Genomic DNA, 14,961 nt, shown 5'->3' with positions numbered 1-14,961 from the left:
GGTTTTGTGCCAATTTTTACTGGAATTTGGAACTGTTCATAATTCCCTCTAGCTTAACTAAGGCCCTAGTTCCAGCTGAAGAAAAACAGCCCCAAAGCATGATGCTGCCACCACCATGCTTCACTGTGGGTATGGTGTTCTTTTGGTGATGTGCAGTGTTGTTTTTACGCCAAACATATCTTTTGGAATTATGGCCAAAAAGTTCAACCTTGGTTTCATCAGACCATAACAACTTTTCCCACATGCTTTTGGGAGACTTCAGATGTGTTTTTGCAAAATTTAGCCTGGCTTGGATGTTTTTCTTTGTAAGAAAAGGCTTTCATCTTGCCACTCTACCCCATAGCCCAGACATATGAAGAATACAGGAGATTGTTGTCACATATACCACGTAGAAAGTACTTGCCAGATATTCCTGCAGCTCCTTTAATGTTGCTATAGGCCTCTTGGTAGCCTCCCAGACCAGTTTTTTTCTCGTCTTTTCATCAATTAGTAATGTCACTGTTGTGCCATATTTTCTCCACTTGAGAATGATTGTCTTCACTGTGTTCCATGGTATATCTAATGCCTTGGAAATTCTTTTGTACCCTTCTCCTGACTGATACCTTTTAACAATGAGATCCCTCTGATGCTTTGGAAGCTCTCTGTGGACCATGGCTTTTGATGTGGGATGTGACTAAGAAAAATTTAGGAAAGACCAACTAGAGCAGCTGAACTGTATTTGGGGTTAATCAGAGGCACTTTAAATGATGGCAGGTGTATGCTGACTCCTATTTAACATGATTTTAATTGCTTAATTCTGAACACAGCTACATCCCCAGTTGCACACTTATGCAACCACAGTATTTTAGTTTTTGTTTTTTTCCTCCACCTAAAAGATTTGTTTGTTTTTCATTTGAATAGTACAGTTTATAGGTCACATTAAAGTGTCTCATTTTTTTACAGCACAGAAACCTGACATTTTTTTAACAGTGGTGTGTAGACTTTTTATATCTTATATATATATATATATATATATATATATATATATATATATACAGTTGCAAGAAAAAGTATGTGAACCCTTTGAAATTATATGGATTTCTGCACAAATTGGTCATAAAATGTGATCTGATCTTCATCTAAGTCACAACAATAGACAATCACAGTCTGCTTAAACTAATAACACACAAATAATTAAATGTTACCATGTTTTTTTTAACACACCGTGTAAACATTCACAGTGCAGGTGGAAAAAGTATGTGAACCCCTAGACCAGGGATCAGGAACCTTCGGCACTCCAGCTGCTGTAAAACTACAACTCCCAGCGTGCACACTTACTCAGCTGTTCTTGTAACTCCCACAGAAGTGAAAGGAGGATTCTGGGAGTTGTAGTTTCAGAACAGCTGGAGTGCCGAAGGTTGCTGACCCCTGCCTTAGACTAATGACATCTCCAAGAGCTAATTGGAGTGAGGTGTCAGCCAACTGGAGTCCAATCAATGAGATGAGATTGAGGTGTTGGTTACAGCTGCCCTGCCCTATAGAAAAAACACACACCAGTTCTGGGTTTGCTTTTAACAAGAAGAATTGCCTGATGTGAATGATGCCTCACACAAAAGAGCACTCAGAAGAACTACGATTAAGAATTGTTGACTTGCATAAAGCTGGAAAGGGTTATAAAAGTATCTCCAAAAGCCTTGGTGTTCATCAGTCCACGGTAAGACAAATTGTCTATAAATGGAGAAAGTTCAGCACTGCTGCTACTCTCCCTAAGAGTGGCTGTCCTGTAAAGATGACTGCAATAGCACAGCACAAGAGCAATGAGTCATTGACCCACAAGAAACTTAAACAGGGAGGAATCATGAATTCAGATGAAAAAAATGAATATAGTGCTATATATTCATATTTTCAAACATTCATCATTTTTTTCCATCTGAAGTGAACACTGAACACTGTTCACTTCAGATGGAAAAAAATGACGAATATTCAAAAAATACGAATATATAGCACTATATTGAATATAGTGCTATATATTCGTTTTTTAGAATATTCGTAATTTTTTTCCATCTTAAGTCATGATTCCTCCCTGCTTAAGTTGCTTGTGGGCCAATGACTCATGGCCCACAAGCAAGAAGCAGGAAGGAATCATGTGTTCAGATGGAAAAAAATGACGAATATTCTAAAAACTAGAGGTGGGACGACTAATCCATTGAATCCACGAATCCCTCGAAATTCATGGGACTCGAATCCCAACATAATTTACGAAATTTGAATCCGAAGAATACCCCCGCGATGTCACGTCACCGTGAAGGGGCGGGCTTGGACAGGGGGGCAGGGAGGCAATTGCACCCCAGGCCGCCCTAAAAAACGGTCGCTGGGCCGTCTTTTAGAAATAATTTATTAATATTTTTATTTCTCAGGGCCGCACCGCCACCGATCAGCGCAGGCGACGCGGCCCTGGATGTAATCATGGCGGGCAGTAGGGCAGCGTTCATCTCCATATTCATCTGTATCGTGGAGTCTCCCTTTCTTACTGGCACATTATGGGGGGCACCATGAGGGTGAGGAGCACTATGGGGCATCTGAGGGCTCTAAAGGGGCTTTCTTATTATTGGCACATTATAGGGGGCACTATAGGGGAGAGCGGCACTATGGGGCATCTGTTGACACTATAGGGGCATTATTTTGGAGCACTATGGGAAAGTGGGGGCTCTAAAGGGGCTTTTTTATTGGCAGATTATGGGGACACTATGGAATCTGGTGTCACTAAGGGGGCATTTTTTACTGGCACATTATGGGAGTCATTATAGGGGAGAGCGGCACTATGGGGCATTATTTGGGGGACTATGGGGGAGTGGAGCACTATTGGGGCATCTGGTGACACTAAGAAGGGGCATTTTTTACTGGCACATTATGGGGGAGAGGAGCACTATAGGGGCATCTGCTGGGGGCACTAAGAAAGGGCATTTTTTACTGGAATATTATGGGGGACACTATGAGGAGGAGGGAGAGGAGCACTATGAGGGCATTTACTGGGACACTTTATAAGGGTATTTTATACTGGCATACATTATGGGGACATTAGCTCAACTGAGTGCACTAAGCAGGGTTATTTCATGTACTGTCATATTATAGGGAAAATTAAAACTACTAGGAGGTATTATGCGGAGCTTTATTACTACTGGGGGGCTATGAGAAACATGATTACTAGTATGGGCACTATAGGGGAATTATTACTACTAAGTGTGCTCTGGCAGATAATTATTTCTATTGGTGGGATTTTGGGGAGGACTGTTACTTTGGGGAGCACCCTGGCAAAATATCAGCTTAGCACAATTTTTTTGGGGGGGGACATTATCTTTATGCTATTAGCACAGTTATTTTTTAGAGCACTGTGTGTCAATAATTGTTGAAGGGAGTACTATCTGTGTGGTAGTAGTATTTCCAGGGGGACTGTTTCTGCAGTACAGTATTGGGGGTGGCAGGAAAGGGTGTTCAGAATATGTAAAGATGATGGAAATGTGGGAAACTAATGTCTGTTTGTCAATCTCTGCAAAGACGGGAGATGGCTGAAAAATCATCATGGCAGTCTGGTCTGAATGGAGAAGATAAAGAAAGAGAACGTCTACAACAAAGGTGACATCACTGGATGTAAGAGGTATGTGGCGCTATGTAGGAGAGAAGATGCTCCGGCTCCTCCCCCTGCCATTTGCAGAAGGAGGATTCAGAGCTGGGTGAGGAGGGCCAAAGGGGGCAGCCGGCCACGGGTGGGTGGCAGATGGTGGGGGGGAACCACAGGCCTTGAGCAGAATCTGGGGAGGGAGGAGCTTCCTGGCTGTAGCCTGCTGTTTATTGTATAATGTGAAGCAGGCAGTGCAGCCAGGATAGGCCCTCCCTTCTCCATATGATGTGTAGAGACAGGCCTCCAACAATAGCATTTCAGCTGTACAGTGTTTATTGGGAGTGCCCTTTTATATGTAGGAGGGACTTTTAATAATGGGTGGGGCTAAAATTGGCCACTTGACTGGATTTTCCCTCCAGGACTAAGGCTGCCAGCCCTCCCCTGTCCCCGGGTCTCCCGAGATGCCTGCTATTTCCCTACCCGTGAACTTTCCCTAGTAAAACCCTAAGCAAGCACAGCATAATAGCAGCCTGAGGAGCGCACTCACCTCGGGTCCCAGGCGGCCGCCTCTGCAGTGGCAGGGCAGCAGGTGATACTCTCTGGACTTATTTGCACAGCTTTCCTGCCAAGTTTTTTTTCTCCATCTACAAAAGAGAGAGGAGGAGGAGATTCAGACAAACTGAGCCTCTTCAGCCGCCACTCACTGAACTGCTTTACGTCTCATAGCAAGTCCCTAGTTCAGCCTCTCGAAACTACAGCATGTACATGATTCGTAGGATTCGAGACTCAAAAGATTCTATATATTCAAGAACCTTTTTCGATTTGGATTTTTTTTAAATTGGAGTCATCCCAACTCTACTAAAAACTAATATATAGCACTATATTCTATAGTGCTATATATTCTTTTTTTGACCCACGCCTCTATTGATTGCGTAATATTTGCATATTACGCGATCATTACCTGGCCGATTTTCAAGTAAAAAAAAAGAATGTAGAATATGTTTTAAAGCCTGTTTTAAGGCCTGTTTTTGGACATTGACCTATAGAATACCTGTCTTTCAACAAGTGGCACAAATTATATATATATTTTTTAAACATGTCTAAAATTAAGAAGAAACTACTACTACTATAATTGTTACTATCCCAATGCTCTGATGATGAGATGACGTATGTCTGGTTAGTTAGAATGACTGCACATTTAAACAAAGCATATAAAAAGGGCAATTATACTCAAATCCAGTACTGACAAAAATAATATTCAGTGCACAATATGTCTAAAATTCAGGGAGGATTACGACTTGGCAATTGATCTAACAGCGTTTCCTAAATACTTCTGCCTGTGGCTTTATAGCCACAAGAGAAAACATGATTCAGAAATTTCTATAGGGCATCATTTCTTCTCTTCATATCATTGATATAAACAGTTCTGACACGTTAAAAAGTAAAAAAAAAAAATGCTGCAAAAAACAGCACACTTTTGTCAAGAGATATCATTTCTGAGATAAAAATTCCTTATTTCTAAATATTCTACCAAAGTAACAATCTTTCCAATACTATATTCTTTTAGTCCAGTGTTTTTGTCTTGACTACTCAGATAAATCTTTTGTCTGTGTGAATATGCATGTTTAATTTTTGCAAGAAGATCTTGCTTAAAATAAAACTAAACTGTACTCCCAAATATGGATTTTTTGTTTTTATAAAAGGTGATCATTAGCTACTGAAATTAAATACATGTTTTGCAGAAGTTTTTGTTTCATTTTTTATTTTTTTTTGGGGGGGGGGGGGGGGGGTTGGTTATTGAATTTAATGAAACCAGCACAGAGGTGACGAGTGCACCAATGTACACTAGGGTAACAATTTACCTATGAGTGTTACTGTGATATTGAGGCTATTTCTGTATATTCTGTTTCCACAAAGGTGGAAAGATATTTTTCAGGGGAACTTGTTCTATTTAATTAAACCAGTATATATATGTGATTACTACAGTGAAACACAGGGTAGTTGTCACGGCTGGCGGTGGGGGGAAACCCCCAGCCGTGCGGTGCCAGGAGATGGTAGGGTTACCCCTTGGCCGGGACCACAGAGTTAGGGAGCAGGTCACCTCCTATTGCATCTCTAACGCTGACCCTGTCTCCTGTCAGTATGAGCCGATCTTGGTGGTAGGAGGGCTCATACGCCGGAACCTAAAAGTCCCTACAAGCCCTCAAGTCGGCCCTGAACTAGGGGACAGAGTAAGACGACCTGCTCCTTCTAGGCACGGAGGAGCAGGAGTCTCAACGGCCAAGCAACACAGGGGATACAACAACAGCTATGGCAGTGGCAGTCAAATGGAACCAACTCATCACTCACCTGCCACAGACAACACAACCAGAAACCCATGTGCAGGTGCTGTAAGTACAAGACAACAACGGACACAGCACACACCAGACATCACACAGGAACCCTGGACCATAGGCTGCAATAACACAATCCCATACACACCTAGATAACACCGTGAAACATAGAATTTACTGACAAAGGTTTATGACCAGAAGGATGGTCCCCACCAGGCAGATGGAGGAGACAGGAGGCTGCTCCAGCCAGCATGGCTGAGAGCAACCTACTGAACCCAGCCATGGACTGAGGCTTTATAGGCCAAGAGGCCACACCCAACGGTCAGAACACACCCAGTGACATCACACACACACTGGGGAAAGCACACAACCTCACTCACCTGTCTCCGACGGCAACGGCATGCGTGGCAACCGTGTCCTCCAGAACAGCCAACAGGCCGAGACACTTCCACAGCATGCAAACATCACCAGACGTTGCCGCGGACAACCACAGGTGAAGGGAGGAGTCCAGGTGCATACTAAACATCACCTCGTGCACAACAAACAAACAAGGAAGTGCACAATATCACACGTTGCCAAGGGCAACCACACACATGCCTATTGTCCGCGGCAACCGCACCTGAGGCAAACAACTAAGTGCCCCCAGCTGCGGTTGACAACACCAAGCCGCGGGCAACCGCATGCGGCTCCCAAGGAGTCACGACCATGACCAAGGGTCGTGACACTCCCTCCCCTCAAAGCCCCCCCCAACCGAAAAGGGAAGCTGGTGGGACCAAACAACAGGGAGGGGGGGAGGGGCAATGCCTGCTAATCACCAGTGTCTCCCTCCAGTGCTGCCGCCAACAAACCTGGACCGTACACAACAGCCCCAGGTTGCCAGCCAACAAAGCAGACTGGAAGGGAGAACAACTGGAGGCACTGCCAGACAGATGCCCGTATCTCCCCCCAGGACTGCCGCCAACATACCTGGACTGTACACAACAGTCCCAGGTCGCCAGCCAACAAAGCAGTCCGGAGGAGGAGCACAGGACACCCGACAGATGCCCGTATCTCCCCCCAGAACTGCCGCCAACAGACCTGGACCGTACACAACAGTCCCAGGTCGCCAGCCAACAAAGCAGTCTGGAGGAAGAAAACAGGACACCGCATCCAACTCAGGGAAAACGTTCCTACTCCAGGTCGCTGCCAGCAGACACTCCCCAACCAGCACACCTGCCGGAACACCAAAGGAATGCTGCCAGCAGACGACCAGAGATAGGAACCCTGAGAGGGACGAGGGGTCACCAACACGGACACGGTTAGCAAGGTGGCGGGGAAAAGCCACCAACCGCGCCGTTAACGGTGAACCCCGTAACGCTCTCTCTCCGGAGAACGCGCATGCACCCCAACGGTCAATGGATGCATGCTTCACCCTCTTACGAAGGACACCAGGTGAGGTGCCAGTTCTGGTCATACTGTCACGGCTGGCGGTGGGGGGGAAACCCCCAGCCATGCGGTGCCAGGAGATGGTAGGGTTACCCCTTGGCCGGGACCACAGAGTTAGGGAGCAGGTCACCTCCTATTGCATCTCTAACGCTGACCCTGTCTCCTGTCAGTATGAGCCGACCTTGGTGGTAGGAGGGCTCATACGCCGGAACCTAAAAGTCCCTACAAGCCCTCAAGTCGGCCCTGAACTAGGGGACAGAGTAAGACGACCTGCTCCTTCTAGGCACGGAGGAGCAGGAGTCTCAACGGCCAAGCAACACAGGGGATACAACAACAGCTATGGCAGTGGCAGTCAAATGGAACCAACTCATCACTCACCTGCCACAGACAACACAACCAGGAACCCATGTGCAGGTGCTGTAAGTACAAGACAACGGACACAGCACACACCAGGCATCACACAGGAACCCTGGACCATAGGCTGCAATAACACAATCCCATACACACCTAGATAACACTGTGAAACATAGAATTTACTGACAAAGGTTTATGACCAGAAGGATGGTCCCCACCAGGCAGATGGAGGAGATAGGAGGCTGCTCCAGCCAGCATGGCTGAGAGCAACCTACTGAACCCAGCCATGGACTGAGGCTTTATAGGCCAAGAGGCCACACCCAACGGTCAGAACACACCCAGTGACATCACACACACACACTGGGAAGGGAATTAACCCTTCCAGCACCACAGAAGGGAAACTCACATAAAGGGGAAAGCACACAACCTCACTCACCTGTCTCCGACGGCAACGGCATGCGTGGCAACCATGTCCTCCAGAACAGCAAACAGGCCGAGACACTTCCACAGCATGCAAACATCACCAGACGTTGCCGCGGACAACCGCAGGTGAAGGGAGGAGTCCAGGTGCATACTAAACATCACCTCGTGCACCACAAAACGACAAAGGGAGTGCACATAAAACACGTTGCCAAGGGCAACCGCACACATGCCTATTGTCCGCGGCAACCGCACCTGAGGCAAACAACTAAGTGCCCCCAGCTGCGGTTGACAACACCAAGCCGCGGGCAACCGCATGCGGCTCCCAAAGAGTCACGACCGTGACCAAGGGTCGTGACAGTAGTGCAGCAATCTATCTGTGAGTGTTAACATGAAACTGAGCATCAAGTCTCATTCGTAAGTTTCCTTGAATTCCATTTCCACATGGTTGGAATTGAAATTTTTGGGAAATTGTTCTATTTAATTAAACCAGACTATATATGTGATTAATACAGCAAAACACAGGGTAGGGCAGCAATTTATCTGTGAGTGTTAATGTAAAATTGAGTGTAAAGCCTCAATAGTCCATTTTGGTTTATTCTATGTCCACACAAATGAAATTACATTTTTGGGGGGTATTGGTCAATTTATTGAAAGAAACATATATACATGATTACTATAGCAAAACACAGGGTAATGCAGCAATCTGTGAGTGTTAACGTGAAACTAAGCATCAAATCTCATTCAAAAGTTTCCTTGAATTCCATTTCCACACAGTTGGAATAGAATTTTTGGGGGACTTGTTCTATTTAATTAAACCAGACTATATATGTGATTAATACAGCAAAACACAGGGTAGGGCAGCAATTTATCTATGAGTGTTAATGTAAAATTGAGTGTAAAGCCTCAATAGTCCATTTTGGTTTATTCTATGTCCACACAAATGAAATTAAATTTTTGGGGGTATTGGTCAATTTAATGAAAGAAACATATACATGATTACTATATCAAAACACAGGGTAATTATCTGTGAGTGATAACGAATTTAGGCCTAAATCCATTTTGCTTCATTTCTGCCTCAACAAGTTTTTTTTTTGTTTTTTTTTTTGGTAGAAAGTCAAGAGAGTCTCTCTGTTGACGACTTGTGTGAGAGCTGTCACTGTTCACTGTTTGGGCTGCCATGAAGAGGAATTTGGGGAGGATTTTTTTTTTTTGGGGGGGGGGGGGGTTGTTATTCAAACAAGTAAATATATATATATATATATATATATATATATACAGAAAAAAGATTCAGTGGCAGCACCGTCAATGGAGAATGTGGGTGCAACTGGCCCAATGCGGATAAAAGCCAATCCAAATAGATAAAATAACAAAAAAAGGGCAGCACTCCATCAAGTAAAAAATGAAAAAATTCCTTTAATTACCCATATGGGACAAGCGACGTTTCGGCTCAATGTGTGAGCCTTTCTCAAGCAATGTGTACAGATAAAGTGCCAAGCATATATACCAGTGCGAGTCAATACAATCAATGTTCAATGCAGGTGTACATAATTCGTACTGAGTGAATTAATTAACTTAAAAATACAATATAAACATTGTATCTGTAAATTATTTCATAATAGAAATCAGTGCAAAAATAATCTATTGAATAATCAATTAAAACATACAAACATTATTCACCAAAGTGTACAATTATAGTCAAAGATTTCATAATTATCCATTGTCATATAATTGGTGCCAGCTGTATACATCAATAAAGTGCTAAGTGCTTACTGTGTGGGTCAGGCAAACGGGGGGTGAAGGAGGACATAGGGTATGGACGGCTGATTCACCACATGCGGTTCGGCGTGCTGGCGACATGACTGCGCATGTCATGATGACGTCTACAAAGTACTTCCTGGTTACGGTGTTGATGCGATGCCGTAACTGTGTGTTGGCTTCCTGATGTCTCTTACACCATCTTGGATAAGGGCACCGTGCCTATATTGCCAGATACCTAAGTTGGTGGCAGCCAGTCTATGACAGACACAGGTATGGGCACAATTAAGTGCTCTTTTTAGCCTATATTGTTGGCAGGGTGAGTCCAGATTCGGGATGCGACAGTAAAGCCGCAGCCCACATCCATGATCCCAGTGCAACTGCGCACCCACAGGTTAGTGTGGGATCGCAATGCATCTGCGGTCGATGCCCACACATAGCCATCCTATAGGGAGGGATCTCCTCATGTAAACCTGCTATGTAAATACGGGCTGTCACCACCAAGGCACCAATTGCATCTAGAGGCAAGGAATATACTAATAAGCAAGAACCGTCATTACATAGATGTGAACAGAAACCATTGTTATGTGGATGTGCCGTCCATTATAGCCATCTCATATCTCCTCACTCCATTCACCGTGGCCCACCCACTACAGGAAAAAGAGAAAAAAAGAAAGAAATAATAAATATATTGTTTATAAAAAAAATTTAAGCAAGAAAAATATGTTCTTTATCTTGTACAAAAAATCACAATACAAGCAGGTGCGGTTAACAATACACCGTACGTACAGGAGGCAAACCACAGACCTAACCCACCCCAATCTTGTAGTCCACATTTAGACCACAAGGTTTGAGGGAATTAAGGGTGTGTATCCACCTGAGTTCCCGTCTACTGAGAAGATTAGCCCTGTTGCCACCTCTTCTGGGCATGGGTATAAAATCAATAATACAGCACCTAAGGTCTTTTTCAGTGTGTTTAAGGTCCGTAAAGTGTTTAGATACTGGCAAGTCAAGCCGTTTTTTTCTTATGCTCAGGCGATGATTATTAAGTCGTGATTTAAAATCGGTGGTGGTTTCGCCTACGTAAATTAAATTACATGGACATATAAGTACATAAATGATGTAACTAGAGTCACAGGTTAGATAGTGTTGTATTGGATATACTACCCCAGTTTGTGGATGTACAAAATTTCTGCCTTTCACAATGTATCTGCAGTTTACACAAGATAAGCATGGAAAACATCCTGTGCTAGTTGCTGTCAATGTTGTCTATCTTGATTTTTTTGAGGTTCCTACATCCGCCCTGACCAGCTGATCTTTGAGGCTTTTAGACCTACGGTAGGACATCAGGGGGGGGGGGAATGGAATTCCTTTATGGTACTATGGCATCCACCCAATATACCCCAATGACGTCGGATGATGTTCCCTATCATTGTGCTTTGTTCTGAGTGCATGGAGATAAAAGGAATTCTAGCTGGCTTTGTCTGATGTACCTTACTTTTAAGCGTATCATTCCTATTCAGTTTCTTAACCAATTCTTTTTTGTCATGAAGTAATTTAAAGGGATATCCTCGTTTTCTGAACTTGTTGGTCAACACATCAAGTGTGGTGTCCAACATATCCTGGTCTGAGACTATACGTCTTGCTCTCAAGAATTGGGAATATGGCAAAGATCTAACCATCTTTTTGGGATGGTTACTGCTGTATGTCAAAAGTGTGTTCCTGTCGGTCGGTTTTGTGAAAAGTGTGGTCTGCAGCTTACCGTCCGACACAAACACACATGTGTCAAGAAACTGCATATCAGTGTGGGAGTGCACTAAGGTGAATTGTAGTGCTTTGTCGATCCCATTCAGAAAAATTTGAAAATCAAGGAGTTGTTCAATGGTGCCAGTCCAGATGAGGAAGATGTCGTCTATGTACCGCCACCACGCCATAGCATGCTTGAAGTGGTGGCTTCCATAGACGACATCTTCCTCAAACCGCCGCATAAATATATTGGCGTAAGTTGGGGCCACGTTGGACCCCATTGCCACGCCCTGTTCCTGCACGTAATAACAATCTTGAAAAAGAAAATAATTGGATCTCAGAACAATTTCAAGAAGAGATAATATGAAATGTTGAGCTTGACTGGTTAAGGAAGACTCATTCAACATGTGTGCAACTGCTGCTAAACCCTTGCAGTGATCAATTGAGGTGTAAAGAGAGGTGACGTCAAAGGATGCTAACGTCACACTCTCTACATCTATCAAATTGATCGACTGAAGCTTTAATAAAAAATCAGTAGTGTCTTGTACATAGGAGTTTCCTCCACATGCAAAGCTGTGAAGTATCTTGTCCAAAAAGATGGCAACATGGCTGAAAATTGAATCAGATCCTGATACAATAGGACGACCGGGGGGATCGATGAGAGACTTGTGGATCTTAGGCAACACATACAGTACCGGAGTAACTGGATGTGTTACTGTAAGGTAATCCACAAGTCCCTCATCTATGATCCCCGCATCTAAAGCAATGGTCAATACATTTTTGATTGATTCAGCAATTTTAAATTTAGGGTCAGCACCAATGGGTCTGTAGATGGTGTTGTCACTCAACTGTCTCAATACCTCTGCAATATATTTGCTGGTATCTAATACGACCACCGCTCCGCCTTTATCAGCGGCTTTGATGGTGAGTGCGGGGTCGCATTTTAGTTCTTTGAGAGCAACAATTTCATCAACAGTTACATTGGGGTGACTGAAAGGTTGTCGAGAGTGTGTCTCTCTTAATGTCTGTATATCAGACTTAACCGCAGCCATGTATGCCTCAATGGCAGGATCATGAATGACAGGGTTAAAGTTGCTTCCAAGTGAGAGATCGAACATGCCAAGAGATAACTCACTCATCTTGGCATGCCCGATCCGCTCCTTGTTCTGAAACCAGACCTTAAGTCTGATAGCCCGGAAAAAAACATGTAAGTCATAGTCAAGTTCAAACCAATTAGCGGCAGTTTTTGGGCAAAAGGAAAGTCCTTTACTAAGAACACTCACTTGAGAGTCAGTCAAGACCTTTGATGAAAGATTTATCACAATTGTTTCCTCCTGGGTGGAAGGTTCCTGCCTGGTGTTGGTCGTGTCTTGTTGCTGCGAAGCCTTTTGGTGCCTTCGATGTCTGTGGCCTCCACGTCTGATACGTTGTTTCCGGACACTTCCGGTTCCTTCACAGCTAAAAAAGATTGATCTGTAGAAGGAATTTGTACATTCCTTTTCTTTTTCTTCCATGTGTCTTTATTGGACTGCATATTTTTATCATCTGATTGCCATGAATAAATGTTGCCCTTCTTATAGTCCTCAGTATCACAGTTCCACTTAGAGCGTTTTCCTTCCTCCATATCTGTACGGAAATTTTGTAACTGGGTAGACATTGTATCATGAAAAGTCCCGTGTTCATCTGTTGAGAGCAGATTACTCAATTGCTGCTCTATTTTAGTTAATTCACATGTAACGCTAGATAATTCCTCCTGTAGATATTCAATATTCAACAGTATAAAATCAAAGGCGTAACGGTTAGAGAGAGTCTCGAATCTTTTACAAAATTGTTGACAGCCAGAAAATAAATTAAAACGTAAGGTGGACCTCATCCCTCTTGGGATCCGTTGTACCTTATAATATTCGCCCAAGGTGGTCATGTGCAGGCGTAAAGAAATAGACCTCTTAGACAGGAACTCAAATTGCCTCTTCAGCTCTTTGGCTGTGGGGGTGACCAGAAATGCGGCATCTCCTCCAATACCGCACAATATCTTGTCAACCGCATCCTGCGTGTATGCGGAGCCCCCGGGTAAAGTTGATTCATTGATGGACATGAGGAAAAAACAAATGAAGTAATAAAAAAGACGTGCAGGCGCCACAAAAAAGGCTGTATATGCAGAAAAAAGATTCAGTGGCAGCACCGTCAATGGAGAATGTGGGTGCAACTGGCCCAATGCGGATAAAAGCCAATCCAAATAGATAAAATAACAAAAAAAGGGCAGCACTCCATCAAGTAAAAAATGAAAAAATTCCTTTAATTACCCATATGGGACAAGCGACGTTTCGGCTCAATGTGTGAGCCTTTCTCAAGCAATGTGTACAGATAAAGTGCCAAGCATATATACCAGTGCGAGTCAATACAATCAATGTTCAATGCACGTGTACATAATTCGTACTGAGTGAATTAATTAACTTAAAAATACAATATAAACATTGTATCTGTAAATTATTTCATAATAGAAATCAGTGCAAAAATAATCTATTGAATAATCAATTAAAACATACAAACATTATTCACCAAAGTGTACAATTATAGTCAAACAGATACGATGTTTATATTGTATTTTTAAGTTAATTAATTCACTCAGTACGAATTATGTACACCTGCATTGAACATTGATTGTATTGACTCGCACTGGTATATATGCTTGGCACTTTATCTGTACACATTGCTTGAGAAAGGCTCACACATTGAGCCGAAACGTCGCTTGTCCCATATGGGTAATTAAAGGAATTTTTTCATTTTTTACTTGATGGAGTGCTGCCCTTTTTTTGTTATTTTATATATATATATATATATATATATATATATATACACCAATACACATGGTAATGCATAACATTATATGAGAGGCCCAAAGACATCAGGGCTACGGAAGAGTTCCAAACCGGATCGGTTCCAAACAAAAGACCCAGAGCCAGAATGTGGATTGTAGCAGCTCTAGTTATCCAGCCAGAAGAAGGCTTTTAGTGGAGTTGTCTCAGACTTTACTGCTCCTTCCTAGTGGGGTGCCTTCCTTTTTCCTAAGAAGTGGCAATAAAACCCCACCATGCCCTATAGTAGAAAGTCAAGAAAGTCTCTCTGTTGATAACTTATGTAAGAGCTGTCACCGTTTGGGCTGCCATGAAGAGGAATTTGGGAAGGATTGGGGACTCCATGCATATCTGTGTTGATGGTGGTGGTAAAAGTGGCCCCTGTAGCCATGGGATTGGTGGTGGGGGCAATGACAGTGGGAGGCAGGGAAAATGCAGGGCAGGGGAGGAGGTGCCCAGGAGCCCACCATGA

Source organism: Bufo gargarizans, chromosome 9 (assembly GCF_014858855.1).
Source record: "Bufo gargarizans isolate SCDJY-AF-19 chromosome 9, ASM1485885v1, whole genome shotgun sequence".
NCBI classification, from domain to species: Eukaryota; Metazoa; Chordata; class Amphibia; order Anura; family Bufonidae; genus Bufo; species Bufo gargarizans.
This window is presented reverse-complemented; position numbering follows the sequence as displayed.